Source organism: Pan troglodytes, chromosome 4 (genome assembly GCF_028858775.2).
Source record: "Pan troglodytes isolate AG18354 chromosome 4, NHGRI_mPanTro3-v2.0_pri, whole genome shotgun sequence".
Lineage (NCBI taxonomy): Eukaryota > Metazoa > Chordata > Mammalia > Primates > Hominidae > Pan > Pan troglodytes.
In genome coordinates this window covers 43,379,377-43,396,087 of record NC_072402.2, presented here as the reverse complement: position 1 = coordinate 43,396,087, position 16,711 = coordinate 43,379,377, and the positions used below count along the sequence as shown (strand labels likewise).

General features: G+C 41.8%; 1 long non-coding RNA gene across 7 annotated transcripts in view; it reads right to left on the bottom strand.

The window, feature by feature from the left end:
• Positions 1 to 16,711, bottom strand: part of LOC104006409 (uncharacterized) — a 240,545-nt gene that overhangs the window by 84,063 nt on the left and 139,771 nt on the right. For 3 of the 7 annotated variants that reach the window (XR_010157218.1, XR_010157217.1, XR_010157219.1), the window contains 2 exons: positions 1,783 to 1,856; positions 668 to 785 (listed from right to left, as the gene is read on the bottom strand). The exons of 2 other annotated variants lie outside the window; for them this stretch is intronic. This is a non-coding gene — a long non-coding RNA (uncharacterized LOC104006409). The remainder of the gene's footprint in view (positions 1 to 667; positions 786 to 1,782; positions 1,857 to 16,711) is intronic. 2 more of the 7 variants (XR_002943903.3, XR_001717644.4) reach the window with 1 other exon arrangement.

Here is a 16,711-nt window from a genome sequence, read left to right as displayed (position 1 = left end):
CAGGCCAGAGAGTGTAAACGCTTGTAACTGCTGACCAAAGGCTCAAGTATGTGGTCTAGTGTTATCACTTGTTACCTCTGAGGAGTATAGAGTTGTGGTTCTCAACCTTGGCTGCAAAATAGAATAACCAACGGTGTTGCTAAAATTAGTGATGCCTGGGCCTCATCTCAAACCAACTGAATCTGAGCCTCCTGAGCCTGAGCCTGGCCATCAGTATTTGGTAATCACTTGATTTCTCTGGGCCTTGCTTCTCTCATCTGTTAAAGAGGCAATAGTAGTTAGCTCCCTACAGGGCTGACGGGCAGGTACTACCTGGTTTTCATTCCGTTAAGTACCTGGTGACTTATCAGGCATTCCATACTGAATATCTTCCCCACCTTCCTACTTAACTGCATGGTTAGAAAAATGCAGATGTTCTAAATAAGGATGCCAAAGCACAAATATTGCATGTTATTGGTTGTCTTCAAATCAAGAGGCATCTATTTTACCATCCCTTAAGACAAAGGTCTTCCTAGACATTGGCCAAGATCGTGGACAGATTCATTGTGCCCTTGGGCATATTTACATAAAGTTTCTTGAAATATACCTTCTTTTTGACACATAGTCATATGAAAACTGTACAAGTTTTCTTTTTAAACAGTAAAATAATTTGTTCAAAGCCACTTACCTATTTTGCAACAGGATAGCTTGCTTTTAAGACTGTTTGACTTCATATCCCATCACTGCTTCTTAGCTGTGTGACTTTGGGCAGACTACTTAAACACCCTTTGCCTCAGTTTCCCCACCTACAAAATGGCAATAATAATAACACCTACCTCATAGGAGTGTTGAGCTGATTAAATGATATTTTGCTTGTTAAGTATTTATCAGAGAGGCTGGCAAAGAGTAAGTACTCAGTGAATGCCAGCTATTTTTATAATTTCTTGGAGTGAGTGAAAATATGTGCCAGGAGAATTTTAAAATTTTAATTCCATTAGCATTATTAAAAATACAACCATATTAGGGTTGCAGATTGAATAAAACCACATGGATTTCTCATAAAGGTTTTGAGAATTTGTGAGCACTCTACTAATAAAAAAAGATGAATTGGGCATATCATCTTAAGCCCAAAAAAGGCTGAAATAAAACACTTAATTGTGTGAATTTTATTCCATGGTGTCAAACCTTAGAGAAACCGGGATTTAAAGGTATTTCAAATTTACCTCTTTTACAGTAAGCATATGAGGAAAAGGCTAGTTTCATCAGCTTCCCTTGGTAGGTATTGAGAAAGATTAATGAATGTCTTGAGTTTGAACATTAAGTTCTTATGTGTTAGATTTCTATAGCCTTCACTTCTTGATGTTTAGGGAAAAACAATTAAATATGTCTCTGCATTTTGCTCCATACATATTAGATAAATCAACTGGAAATTGTATTCAGCTACTAGTAACAGAGACTTAAATATTGGCTTAAATAAAGCAAGGATTTTTTCCCCTTATAAAATAAGAGCAATGCAGGTATGATGACTCCAAAGCACCATCAGGCACATAGGCTCTTTCCAGCTCTAGGCTTCACCATCCCTAGGCTGTGGCCCTTGTCCTCAGGCTTATAAGATGACTGCTGGAGCTCAAGCTCTCACTTGAGTGTTCTAGGAACAGACAAGGGAGACACAAGGAAAGACAGTGGGACCTGCTGACTGAGTCATCCTCCTTTAAAAAGCTTTCCCTGTAAGCCCCACTCAGTGACTTCCAGTTACATATTACTCTGCCCACCCACCGCCCTCATCCCATGACACATACACACCTCTGCAAACAAGGCTGGGAAAAATAATGTTTCAGTGGACAGCTTGCCAAATCCTAGAATACAGGGATTCCGTACTAAAAAGGAAAGGAAGGATTATACTGGTTAGAGACCTAAAATTTTTGCAACCGTAAGTTCTTAACAAATTGTTGTTTACAAAAAAGAAGAAAAAAAGGAGGAGGAGGAAGAAAAGAAACGACCTGCTAATTTATTCATTATTGTGTCCCTAGGACCTAGCTCAGTACCTGGCACACAGTAAGAGCTGAGTAAATATTTATTTAATGATTGAACTAAAGAATGAGGTATGGATATAGAATAAAGGATTGATTTTACAGGCTCACATGAAAACCAGTCTCTTGAATCCAGATACTTAGCCTTTAAAGAATTATTCTAGCAACAATACAGGGTACTGTAATTATCCTCATTTGATACATGAGGCTAAAAGGGCTTAATAACATGCCCAGGGTGAGACATCCTCTTCCCACTGCCCTCCACAGACCAAGGCCAGCATAGCCAATGCCTCTGCCTTGATGAGCATGAGGGAATGGTCCTAGATGGATTATCTAATGTCCTTCCTTTTTTACAGATGAGAAAACTAGATGCCCACAGAAGTTAAGAATCTTGTCCAAAGTCACATAGCTCAGAGAAGAAAGTGATTATTAGAATCAGGTATATCAACCCCCAGTCTGTGCTGCATGGGCCCCGAGTTCCCATTGGCACCAACCTCTCAAGAAATTGGTGTGATTGCCTGGAAACAGACTTTGATGAAATAACTGTGAGCTGCTCAAGATATTTTCCACCTTCCCTGGCCAACATATTCTACTCCCTTGGAAGCCACCCCAGCATTCATTGTTGAGGGTAGAGTGTCAGGTTGCAGGCTGCCGATTTTAGTAGCATTGGAGAGAGAGGCAGCATTAATTAAAAAGCAGAGGGAAAAGCCATCACCAAAATTGCCACTCACTCCAGGACAGTTGCCTCTAGGAGCAAACGCCTTAGCACCAGCCCTGGGATGGAAGTTGTGAGCAATAGTAGAGTGACTGACCATCCTGGTTTGCCCAAGACTGTCCTGGCTTTAGCACAGAAAAGTCCTGCATCCCAAGAAACCACTCAGAACCTGTCAAACAGGGCCAGTTGGTACCTCCAACATATTTCTGTTGTTGCTCTTGGGTTATACATTCAGAGACTTTCAATGGAACTTTGGAAAAGTGGGGAACAGCAAGGAACCACAAGAGGCAGGTCCAGCATGTTGGGTCCAACCCAGCACAGAGGCATTTGTTGAGTACCAAATTGATGAGAGGCAGAGAGCCAGGTCCTCCCTGGACATGGAGCCATCATTGCTAGTGTTTTCTGGGCACTCACCCAGTGCTGAGTGGAAGGGCTTCATGTGGATGAGTTCGTTGATCCTCACAACACCCCTAGAAGGCAGATCCTATTGTTCTCCCATTCACAGAAAGGGATCTGAAGCACGAGGAGGTGAAGGAATGCGCCCAAAGTTAAAAGCTGTCAGGCAGCAGAGGTCGGGTGCAGACTGGCCGACTCCAGGGTCTGCGTGCTCCCTTCTCATTGCACTGCCCCATACAGGAAGAGAAACATCACCTCTTCACTCAAGAAGTGTACAACATGGGAGACAGGGTGAGGTAAGTGCGCAGATCCCTTATGGAGTAATATCAATGCCACCGTGGCTGACATTCCCTGAGCAGTTGCTGTGGGCCAGGCCTCTGCTCAGCTTCTACGTAAAGTGTCCATTCTCATCCTCATTATGATGAGTGTGGTACTATTAGCATCTCCATTGTATGACAATCGGACTGTGGCTAAAAGAGGTGAAGCATTTTACCCAGCATCTCACAAGTGGTGAAGCTGGGATTCAAATCAAGAAGTCTAATCCCATGGCAGGGCAGAACTGTACCTTGCTTAGGAGCTCTGGGTGTTCTCCCAGGCAGGTTAGGTGAGGGCCAGGTGAGAGCTACTAACAGACTGCCCTAGAGATTTAGCCATTTCTGCCTTTTTGTTCATTTGCACTAAGTGTCATTCTCTAGTCTCAAGCCTTGGGCTGTGTTCTGCTAGCAGCCCCCAAGCTGGTGGTGGCCACCATCATTTTGCAAGCCAATGAACCAAAAACCACTCCGAGAGCTCCACAAGGCAACACAGAAGGCTGAATCCTGGGACAGACGCCACAGCACGGTGCTGTTTTGGAAGGCAGGTTTCTGCTCCCAGCCCCAGCCTACCTTTCCATTGCTGCTGTTTTCTTCCTGCTCCAGAGAAGGGCGAAAGCACATTATCTACCTACATAGAGGAACTATGGAAGCCCTGCCAGGCCCTGTCTCATCCCAGAGCTTGAAGACTTGGGTTATGATCACTGCAGAACCAAAAGGCATTATTAATATGGATGTATTCCAGAAGTGACCAGTTTAAAAATCATTCAAGAGAGCATATGCATGAGACCATGTGCTGCTGTTATGCCTGCAAAGCCCTCTTTGGTAACAACAGCTCTGAGAGCTCTGACCTCCCACCTAAGAACCAGTGGCCACAGAAAAGCTTTCTGCAAGAATCCCTGCTCCTTTTCCAGCTTGTCTGGAGTGAGAGAGTAGCTGAGGCTCCTGGACAACAAGTTGCCTCTAAGAGGGGCCACTGCATCCTGTCATAAAGAATGGATTAGGCTGGGAGGCCGGGTGCGGTGGCTCATGCCTGTAATCCCAGCACTTTGGAGGCTGAGGCGGGTGGATCACAAGGTCAGGAGATCGAGACCATCCTGGCTAACATGGTGAAACCCTGTCTCTACTAAAAATACAAAAAATTAGCCGGGCGTGGTGGCGGGTGCCTATAGTCCCAGCTATCCCAGCTACTCGGGAGACTGAGGCAGGAGAATGGCATGAACCCTGGAGGTGGAGCTTGCAGTGAGCCCGGATCGCGCCACTGCACTCCAGCTTGGGCGACAGAGCAAGACTCCATCTCAAAAAAAAAAAAAAAAAAAGAATGGACTAGGCTGGGGGGATAAGCTGGCTCTTTAATAAACAGAATGAACCCTGCTGCTTCTCCCACAACCAAAGGGAAAAGTGAGCCCCAAAACAGAGCGGAACGTTACTTCTCTAAACAAAAGACAAAGGCACCCTCCTGGGTGAGTATCAAAATATTTAAATCTGCTAAGACCACGAAGGGCCCTGACCTAGTGTGTATTGCAATGAGTTGGAGAATCTGGTAGAGAGTTAGTAATAACTGCACCAATCAGGCTGAGAACACTGAAGCTATATGATGGTGATTATTAAAAACAATAATTATTGTTTGCCACATACTGGACACTGATGTAATTTATTTATAGGTGCATCTAATATTTGTGACAGCCCTATGAGGTATCATTATCATCTTCATTTTACATGTGTAGAAAGTGAGGCACAGAGAGGTTAATTACTTACCCCAGATCACACAGCTAGAAAGTGGCAGAGCTGGGATTTAAATCCAGGAGACAAAAGAAAAACTGTGTGAGTTCCAAATAGGTGAGGTAGCAGAGGGCAGCACCACAGACTTCTCAGAGAAGGCATCCTGTCCCTGAGTCTCTAGGGTGGGGGGGCTTTGGGTGGAACTCGGCCTGTTGCAGAACACGGGTTTGATTTTCTTTTCTTTCGACAAAGCTGCCTTCTGGGCACAGGGTGCCTACAGGCCCAAACAACTGCTCAGGGAAGAGAATTCCCCAGGTTTCTAGCTGGGATCTAAAGAAAAAAAGTGTGCCATGTCTGGCGCAAAAGCACCTGACATCAGGTTACCTCTAAACACATTATGTCGCCCTCCTTCATGAACAGGATCAAAAAATTCTCTTTTATCCCCCAAATCAAAGGTTTTCTCCATCTCTACAAAGGGGCCTGAGTCCCCTGCCTGGGCTGAGTGTGACGAGTCCTCACTCTGTGGGCCTCAAAAGGATTACACTTTTGTTTGTGTCTCCTGTAACCTTGTGCCTTCTCCTCACGGGCCACCTCCCAAGTCAGGCCCAAGAGCAATGCACTCCCGAGTGGACGAGGCACTTCAGACACCAGCTTGCTGTTTCCTGCAGTGGTCAGCCTGATTTACATCCACTGCTGAGTAAGAGGTTCATTTGGCCAGACGCAGTGGCTCACGCCTGTAATCCCAGCACTTTGGAAGGCCGAGGTGGGTGGATCACCTGAGGTCAGGAGTTCAAGACCAGCCTGGACAACACAGCAAAACCCCGCCTCTACTAAAAATACAAAAATTAGCTGGGCATGGTGGCGGGTGCCTGTAATCCCAGCTACTCAAGAGGCTGAGGCAGGAGAATTGCTTGAGCCTGGGAGACAGAGATTGCAGTGAGCCGAGATTGCGCCACTGCACTACAGCCTGGCCAACAGAACAGGACTCTGTCTCAAAATAACAAAGCAAAACAAAAAAGAGATTAATTTGCTTGAAGAAAGAACCCCAAAACCAGAAGCAGTGTTCATGACATAACTCTAAATTTGGAAACCAGGTTACAAAAGAGGATGTAAGCTATGATTGCATTGTGGGAGAAAAGAACAATAATAATAACAAGAGCTAGTGTTTGCTGAGTGCTTACTATGTGCCAGGCACTGGGCTACAGACCTTCATTAATCCTCAGAGAGACACAATGAGGTACGTATGGAATGGGGTAGGTAGGAGCACACAGAGACTTAAAAAGATTACATAAATCACCTACAGTGTTAGTGGAGCCAGGAATTAAACCCAGCCTGCCTCATGGCCAAGATTCTCCTCGATCAAACTCTAGCCAGGCCCCTTGGAGCACTCTTCTTGACTATGTCTTAACCTCGGCCTATGAAGATCTGAACGAAACACTAACATAGTTTCCAACAGTGCAAGGCTGCATCCCTAGGATGACCCTAGTGTCCTTAAAGTACCTGTGAGAAAACTCAAGGTTGCCAATTGAATTGACTGTTTATTCCAGCCAATTCCTGAAGATGGGGCCCCTGTCTCCTAACCTCTGCGGGAGGGTAGGAGCCTAGCTCGATATGCGACAGTTAGCAATCCCAGATGGGTTTCACATGGACAAACCCTCTCCCCATCATCCTGCTTTTTGTAATTTTACATTTCCTTGACTCTACTGAGCAACCTCCCCACTCCCACCGACACTCCCTCATTCTCTCTTGAAACGCCATGGGTACCTCTGTGCAAATTAAAATTGAGTGCAGTACACTCGGGACCCTTTTCCCCATTGCAATCGTATATTACTGATAAAATCTGTACTTACCACTTTAACTAGGATTGGCTTTGTCTTTGACACTGACCACACCCTGTTCACAATACCATTCTACTATCCAGCCTCCAGATACACCAAGGTATGTATGTTACCGGGAGTGTGGAAGGGAGCTTCAGGTTACCAGATCCCAAATGCTAGGGTCATTTTTTTTTTATGTTTCTGTGTTTCCCAAATTTACATACTAAGCATGCATTATTTTTGCATTTAGGAGGGAAATGTTACCAAAAATAAAAAGTGGAAATAATATTTTTCATAAGAAAAAATACAAGACCCCCAAAGCAATTGATTACTGCAGCTTACAACCAGATAAATAGACCCTGGCTTCCCACCACCTACCAAGATCATTACGCAGCTATATGAAGTCTTTCCTTCCTTCCCGTTCCTGAGTGTCCTCCTTCTCACCACCAGAATGGCTTCCTGCCATTCCCCCACCCCTCACAAGCAGCATCCCCGATCTGACTGGAGAAGCAAGCCCATCTTTGCCTCCTTTCAACAAGATCTCAGCCAAGTCCTCCAGGACATGGATGGCTGAAAAGGCAGTAGCCAGAGCCAGAGTCAACAGATTTTCCAGGTGGCCGTTTTTTGCCAAGGGTTCTGCTAGACACTGGACCAAAATACTAGAAAATAACATAGCCAAAAAATGCTAAAACCTCATTATGTTTAGCCCTGAAGAAACCCAAGACAGCTGCCTTCTGAGCTATAAAGAATAAGCAATCCTTAAATTCCTACACTGTTCTTAGCATTATCAATCAACTCTGTGCTCTGTTCTGTAAGAGATAAACAGGGTGAAACAGTGTGTCTATGTGTATGTGTGTGTGTATATATGTGTATATATATTTGTATATATATGTGTGTGTGTGTATATATATATATATAGTGTTTGGAATCTAACTGGAAATGCTAGACAAGCATCAGGTAAGTAGAAAGAAGCACACCTCTTTTAGCACTGCCCATGTAGTCCTGATATTAATTCATTATGATGCTAACTTGTTCACTTAATGTATAACTCTCACAGCCAAGGAGTCACTGCAGTGAAAAGCATGTTCTTTTATGTTCTCAGTTTTGGGAAACAATTGTCCATTGGTCTCTCATGTTTCTACATGTCTTATAAGCAAGGCGCTGACTTCCCTTGTTCCAGACTATCTTTGCAAGGATGTTTGTATAACAAAAAGTCTTGGAAGATAGAGTGGTTCCCAGAGCACTTTTCTTTCCTGAGCAAAAAGCAGGCTTGCTCACTGTCTATTATAAAAGATTTGGGTTTCCTGTGCTCACGGTTCCTCTCTGTAATGCAATCCAGTGCCTGCACAGGTGTCATCTGGCCCTATTAGTATCACACTATGAGAATTAGAGGTTAGGGAACCCACTCAAAATTGCTAGTACTCTAGCTGCTGCTATTGCTGTGAGGAATACTATTATTTCTCCAGGAGTCTCATGTCTTCTACCAGCATCCATGAAACTATGGGAGGCTAACTTGTTAGCTTGCAAGGAAGGTCAAATTTCAGATCCTTCACAGTTTGTGACACTTAACCAGTGAGTTCTAATATGATCTAGTCTACTTTTCTCCATTTAAGAAGCACTGTCTATTCCATTTACTCAGCAAAGCTCCCTTCTTGCCAGTATTTTCTTTTCTGATGACAATTTTGATGAATAATGCCTGAAAAAGGTATACAAGTAACTATGTTTGATCTGCCAAAAATAAGAAAAACATCCTACTGGCTGCAAATCACAAGAATAACGGGGGCTCAAAGTCGCATTCACAAAAATGGCTAGGAAATCAAGAGTACAAATCAACAGGAAATATAGGATTCTTTGGTGCTAAAAAACAAAAAACAAAAAGAAAAATGAAACATTAAAACACCACCCATTAGAACCCAGCCAGGGAGGCTTAATCAACAGCTGCAGAAAGAGCTGAAGAGAATGGAACCACCATGCCATACCACTGAACATTCATCCTCTCTGGAGATGTGCCAGGAGGACCAAATAGCACCGATTTAACTCAGAGCTTCTATCCCCAGAACTGCATTTTCTAAATAAGATACACCTTATTACATCATATAGCACAGATTATAAGTATACCATAGAAATTTGTAAACAGGAGTCCATTCCTGATTCTAGCTCTTCAATAGGATAAAGGAGCATGTATAAATATGGCCATATTGAGAATTTTTCCTAAGATACAACTGGAGAAAAAAAGTTATTATAAGGTTTAGTTAAAGACATTTTGCACAATTATTTCCCTTAATTTTGTTTTCAGCTATGGGAAGGCATGACCATGCCATAAATAAGCTCTGAAAATAGAGCATTCAAGGAAAGAGTTTAGTAATTAAAATGCATGAGGTGGCTGACAAGATGGCCGAATAGGAACAGCTCTGGTCTGCAGCTCCCAGCGAAATCAACGCAAAAAGCCAGCGATTACTGCATTTCCAACTGAGGTAGCCGGCTCATGTCATCGGGACTAGTTAGACAGTGGGTGCAGCCCACGGAGGGCAAGCTGAGGCAGGGTGGGCTGTCTCGTGACCATCGTGTTATCCAAGACTAGAAAGAGTGGGTAAGGGTGCTAGAGGCTTGGGAAGGGAAAGTAGGGTGCCAGCAGAAATAAGATGGGAAAGCTGGGTGCAGCAGCTCATGCCTGTAATCCAAACACTTTGGAAGGTGGAGGTGGGAAGATCACTTGAGCCCAGGAGTTTGAGACCAGCCTGGGCAACAAGGCAAAAACCCCATCTCTACAAAAAATACCAAAAGTAGCCAGGCATGGTGGCGTGCACCTGTAGTCCCAGCTACTCAGGAGGCTGAGGTGGGAGGATCACCTGAGCCTGGGAGGTCAAGGCTGTGGTGAGTGATCCTGCCACTGCACTCCAGCCTGGGTGATAGAGTGAGACCCTGTCTCAAAAGGAGGGAGGGAGGGAGGGAGGGAAAGAAGGGAGGGAGGGAGGAAGGGAGGGAGGGAGGAAGGAAGGAACGAAGGAAGGAAGGAAGGAAGGAAAGATTTGGTAAGGAACAGACTGGAGGACTCTTGCAGATATTCAGGCAGTTAGAGCAGCTGGTGGAGAAAACTTGCCTTATCTTAGTATCTGCCATATTATTACTAAACTAATATACTTTTCTTTGTATTAACTCATCCAGCATTGCCACCTTCTTTAGCCTTGTCCTGAGAAATAATATTGGTTTCGATATCAGTGTTTTCAAATACACATTACAAAAAATGTATCATTATTGACATTTTAAAAGATGTCTATGTATGAATACAATCTTTGCAGAACCACCAGCAGTGAAAGCCCCATCCTTAGGAAATCATCCCTTTACTCTGTGAGCTTCTAGAGGGCAGAGATGATGTTCTCTACCTTGGCAGTTCCTTGTGATGTCCATTCTTCCTAGGATTGAGAAAATGTAAAGAAAAACCTGTTTTCCACATCAAGATGCACCGCTTGTCCACCTTCTAAGCGTGGCATAGCTCATCAGAGATTGAGAATCAGGAACAATTTGATCTCTAGATTATGCACAGACCTGGTTGCCACTGTAAAATGCAAATATGCTGCAAATTAAAAATTAATGCAATCTCCCTCAAGGATAAAATGACAATTAGTGCTCTACCCTTTATTTATTTTCTTTAAAAGCTCAGCCTTTAAGGAAGGGCATTCAAATTAACAGTGTATATAAGATTCCAAAGTGTATAAATTCAAGACATTTAAAGGAAGTTTTCTTGAAATGAAAGATGAGCAAATGTATTCTTTTTTGCAGATTTAAGTTCTGTTGTTGCTACAAAAGAATGTGTACAGATGAATTTCAAATATGTCTTTATCAGTGATTATTCCTCCCCCAACATTTCTTAATAAGAGTCTCTAACCAAGCTGCCTATAAATGCAATAGTAAATTCATATCCCAGGGTTCCAGGAACATAATGCAATCATAGTTTGCAAACGCAAATTTAAAAAGACACTAGACTCAGTAAATAAAGATTTATGAGATACTTGGAAACCATGTATTGCACAAAAGAGGTGAAATGAAATCCTCTATAGCATTTTAAGCATCTAGCTCATAACGAGATATGTAAATGTTGCAAATCAGAGAATGTATAATGTTTTCATAGCAATAGGAAAGCTCAGTCCTGTTTATTATACATGTGGTTCAATTTGTTGTTTGAGTGCTGCACTCATGCCTGTCTCCATTTTGCAGGACATCAAATGGAAGCATAAATTGATGTTTTGTTTTGTTTTTTTCTGGTTCAATGTTTTCATCATCTCAACTGAGGAAAAATCCACAGGGAAAATGTGTACACTCTAGGCAGAGCAGAAGTCTGGTATTTTCATCAAAGTGCTAGATTCCTTCTGTTTGTATAGCCAAAAGAAAAAGAAAGTATCTCTGTGTACTATGTACTATAGACTCATTGGAGTGCAAAACCCAGAAGATCATGCTTTGTCTTCTTTGAAAGGATTTTGTTACGCTTTGCAATATGTATGTGTGGGTGAGCATGGTTTCAGAAAGCAAAATATCCCACCAGGGCCGAACTAGACCAATTGCTTAGAGAACAATGTAAATGCATGTAACATTCAACTTTTTACATTATTCTCCTTAGAATCATCATTACTACCTCAAGGACATTGGTGATTTCTTTGAAATACGCTTACCCTGAATCCTTCAGTGTATGTATGCCGAAACAAAAAAAAATTCTCATGTCTAGGGTTTCATTTGCCATTTCTCTCATGTCTTTCAGGAAAAGTCCTAACAAGTAGATTCTATCAGACCTTCAAAAATAGCTAACTCAACTTGGATGGACAATTCAGAGAAATTAAAGTTAAAACTAAAATTGTTATTTGTGTAATTATTTGTGTAGCAGAATAACTTGACTGAGAAATTACCCCAGGCTGTCTTTTCTCAGCAGTGGGCCCAAGAAGAAAGTCTGATTGGTGTTAAGCCCTCCCCTCACAAGGTGGTGAGAGGTTTCCTTTTCCCCAGGGCAGAACACAGAGACTTTAGATTTAGTCCACCATGTGTTAAATTCTACATCTCAAAACATGTAGAACTAGATCATCTGAAAAGGGAGCAACTGAAGGAGCAGGTGACAAAGAATAGAGGTGTGGTCAGTCCCAGGAGGGTCGGGGACAGATGCCTCATCCCACACAGCCTTTCCCAGATGGCACCATCTCCACTGGGGAGCCTACATGGCATTATGTCATGGGCATGATGCACTCTGGCCTTGTGGATCTCAATCAAGACATTATTGATGGGAGGAATAAGTTCAAGCGATGTATTGTACATCGTGGTGACTACAGTTAATAACAGTACATTGAATATTTGAAAATTGCTAACAGAGTAGATTTTAAGTATTCTCAGCCCAAAAAGTGAAAGTATGCAAGGCAATGCATAAGTTAAATTGCTTGACTTAGGCATTCCACAATGTTTATATATATCAAAGCATCATGTTGTTCACCACAGACATTTACAATTTTTACCTGTCAATTTAAATAAATATATAAAACACTATTGGCCAAGCATATGAGAAAGAGATCTAGGCTAACTTGATCAGACTGTGACGGTCAGGGACCTTTTGGTGACTGTTAGGATTCTTCTAATGTTAGAAACTGTCAACAGGATCCTCTGTGAACTGGAGAAGGAAGGACTACCAGCTCAAATTATCAAGCTTGAGCTTTTAATATTTTATTCCTACCAGGGCTACAGCTCTTGCTACATCACTCCTAACCAAGAGATATCTTAAATACCACTAATATCACCTACCCAAAAATTATTTCTAACATCTCTTTTATTACTTAACCAACTTCAAGGTGTTTGTTCAGATTAACTTGTTTGTACTTACATCACACTCCTCGAACTGAAATATTTCCAAGTGAATTACCATAAATCAATATAGCATGTGGTTCCAAGAGAGTGGGTGCCTGGAGCAGCAGAGTCTCCCACCTCCCAGTGGACACTGGAGGCTTGGACTGAGATCATTGCACAGCCAGTTGATGGCCTAAAGACCAGAGGCCTTTTCTCAATTTTCCTGTATTTCTTAATTCCTTGGAGTTCATAAACTCCTGGATTTTGCAAACCCCAGGGAAGGGAAACAGGCTACCCAGAAACATATTTGTATCCCTTAGACTAAATAATTATCTGTGCAAGCTAAACTTAATTTGATTTTTTTAAAAAATGATGTGTCATTTCTTGTGCCAATATGTTATGACACAGATCTGCACGTGTTATATTTGTTTAGTATCTGTCTCCCTCACTAGATTGTCAGCTTTTTAAAGACTAGGACCATATTTGTTTTGTTCACCACTGCATTCCACACCATATTGTAAATGGTCAATAAATATTTATTTGTGGAAAGAAGGGAATGAGGGAGAAAGTAGGCAAGCAGAAATCAGGGGAAGGAGAGAGAGTGAAAGGAAGAAAGGGAGAGGATTAAAACAGCAGTCCCCAAACCAAGCCTTCCCTTCTAATGTCACTATCGACTCTGAGGATTCAAACCCCAGGGTTCTACATAGGCTTTCTCCAAGATATCAGTCTCAGTGATATCTCCAAGGTGAGACAAGACTCTACTTGAGTAGAGTAGCTATACAAGAGTCCTGTAAAACACTCAAGCTAAAATAAAATCTGTGTTTAAAAGTACTTAGGGCAAATTGTGTTCTAAACCATAAATCAAAAACTGACAGCTGCAGGTGCCAGTTTCATGAAAGAATCTGTGCTCTTCAGCAAATGCCCAGGCTAGAAGAGGGCTCCAAGATCTCATGGGGGTGATGCAGTTCCTCATAAATGAAAAAACTGAGGTGCAGGCAAGTTAGTAAGTTTCAGCTGGTACAGCCAGGATGACAAGTGACAACTTTTGTTAAGTATAGTCATCCTACTCTACTACCAAGCATTGAATTTATTCCTTTTATTTTACTATATGTTTATACCCTACAACCCAGTTCTCTTCACCCTTCCCTCTCCCCAGCACCCACCCTTCCTAGTCTGATATCTATCTTTCCACTCTCTACCTGCATGTGATCACATTTTTTAGCTCCCACATGTAACCAGGAACGTGTGAGATTTATCTTTTTGTGCCTGGCTTATTTCACTTAACATAATAACCTCAAGTTCCATCCATGTTGCTGCAAAAATTACAGGATTTCATTCTTTTTTGTGGCTGGAAAGTATTCTATTGTGTATTTATACTACTTTTTTTTTTTTTCACTTTAAGTTCTGGGATACAAGTGCAGAACGTGCAGGTTTGTTACATAGGTATACATGTGCCATGGTGGTTTGCCGCACCTATCAACCCATCATTTAGGTTTTAAGCCCTGCATGCATTAGCTATTTGGCCTAATGCTCTTCCTTCCCCCACCCAACCCCGCAACTGGCCCCAGTGGGCTGTTCTCCTTCCTGTGTCCATGTTTTCTCATTGTTCAACTCCCACATATGAGTGAGAACATGTGGTGTTTGGTTTTCTGTTCCCATGTTGGTTTGCTGAGGATGATGGCTTCCAGCTTCATTCATGTCCCTGCAAAGGACATGATCTCATTCCTTTTTATGGCTGCATAGTATTCCATGGTATATATGTACCACATTTTCTTTACCCAGTCCATCATCGATGGGCATATGGGTTGCTTCCATGTTTTTGCTATTGTAAATAGTGCTGCATTAAACATATGTGTGCATGTGTCTTTATAGTAGAATGATTTATATTTCTTTGGGTATGTACCTAGTAATGGGATTGCTGGGTCAAATGGTATTTCTGGTTCTAGATCCTTGAGGAATTGCCACATTGTCTTCCACAAAGGTTGAACCAATTTACATTCCAATCAACAGTGTAAAAGTGTTCCCATTTTCCCACAGCCTCTCCAGCATCTATTGTTTCTTGACTTTGTATTAATCACCATTCTGACTGGTATGAGATGGTATCTCATTGTGGTTTTGATTTGCATTTCTCTAATGATCAGTGATGTTTAGCTTTTTTTCATATATCTGTTGGCTGCATAAATGTCTTCTTTTGAGAAGTGTCTGTTCATATCCTTTGCCCACTTTTTGATAGTGTTGCTTTTTTCTTGTAAACATGTTTAAGTTCCTTGTAGATTCTGGATAGTAGACCTTTGTCAGATGGGTAGATTGCAAAAATTTTCTCCCATTCTGTAGGTTGCCTGTTCACTCTGATAATAGTTTCTTTTGCTGTGCAGAAGCTCTTGAGTTTAATTAGATATCATTTGTCAATTTTGGCTTTTGTTGCAATTGTTTTTGGCATTTTCGTTATGAAGTCTTTGCCCATGCTTATGTCCTGAATGGTATTACCCGGTTTTCTTCTAGGGTTTTTGTGGTTTTGTGTTTTACATCTAAGTCTTTAATCCATCTTGAGTTATTTTTTGTATAAGATGTGAGAAAGGGGTCCAGTTTCGGTTTTCTGCATATGGCTAGCCAGTTTTCCAAGCACCATTTATTAATAGGGAATCCTTTCCTCATTGATCGTTTTTCTCAGGTTTGTCAAAGATCAGATGGTTGTAAATCTGTGGTGTTATTTCTGAGGTCTCTGTTCTGTTCCATTGGTCTTATGTGTGTTTTGGTACCAGTACCATGCTTTTTTGGTTACTGTAGCCTTGTAGTATAGTTTGAAGTCAGGTAGCATAATCCCTCCAGCTTTGTTCTTTTTCTTAGGTTTGTCTTGGCTACATGGGCTCTTTTTTGGTTCCATATGAAATTTAAAGTAGTTTTTTTAATTCTGTGAAGAATATCAATGGTAGTTTGATGGGAATAGCATTGAATTTATAAATTACTTTGGGCAGTATGGGCATTTTCATGATATTGATTCTTCCTATCCATGAAGGTGGAATTTTTTTTCCATTTGTTTGTGTCTTCTCTTATTTCCTTGAGCAGTGGTTTGTAATTCTCTTTGAAGTGGTCCTTCACATCCCTTGTTAGCTGTATTTCTAGGTATATTATTCTCTTTGTAGCAATTGTGAATGGGAGTTTATTCATGATTTGGCTCTCTGCTTGTCTATTGTTGATGTATAGGAATGCTTGTGATTTTTGCACATTGATTTTGTATCCTGAGACTTTGCTGAAGTTGCTTATCAGCTTAAGGAGTTTTTGGACTGAGATGATGGAGTTTTCTAAATACAGAATCATGTCGTTTGCAAACAGAGACAATTCGACTTCCTCTCTTCCTATTGGAATATGCTTTATTTCTTTCTCTTGCCTGATTGCCCTCGCCAGAACTTCCAGTACTATATTGAATAGGAGTGGTGAGAGAGAGCATCCTTGTCTTGTGCCAGTTTTCAAAGGGGATGCTTCCAGCTTTTGCCCATTCAGTATATGCCACATTTTCTTTATCTATTGATTCATTGATAAACATTTAGGTTGATCACACATCTTTGCTATTGTGATTAGTGCTGCAATAAACACGTGAGTGCAGGTAGGTCTTCCTTTGATATATTGATTTCTTTTCCTTTGGGTAGCCATCCAATAGTAGGATTGCTAGATTGAATGGCTATTCTATTTTTAGGTTTTTTTTTTTATCTTCATATTGTTTTCTATAGTGGCTGTACTAGCTTACATTCCCACCAACGGTGTAGAAGAGTTCCCTCATCTCTGCATCCTCACCAACATCTGTTATTTTTTGTCTTTTTTTTTTTTTTTTTTGAGACAGAGTCTCGCTCTGTCACCCAGGCTGGAGTGCAGTGGGGCAATCTTGGCTCACTGCAAGCTCTGCCTCCCGGGTTCACGCCATTCTCC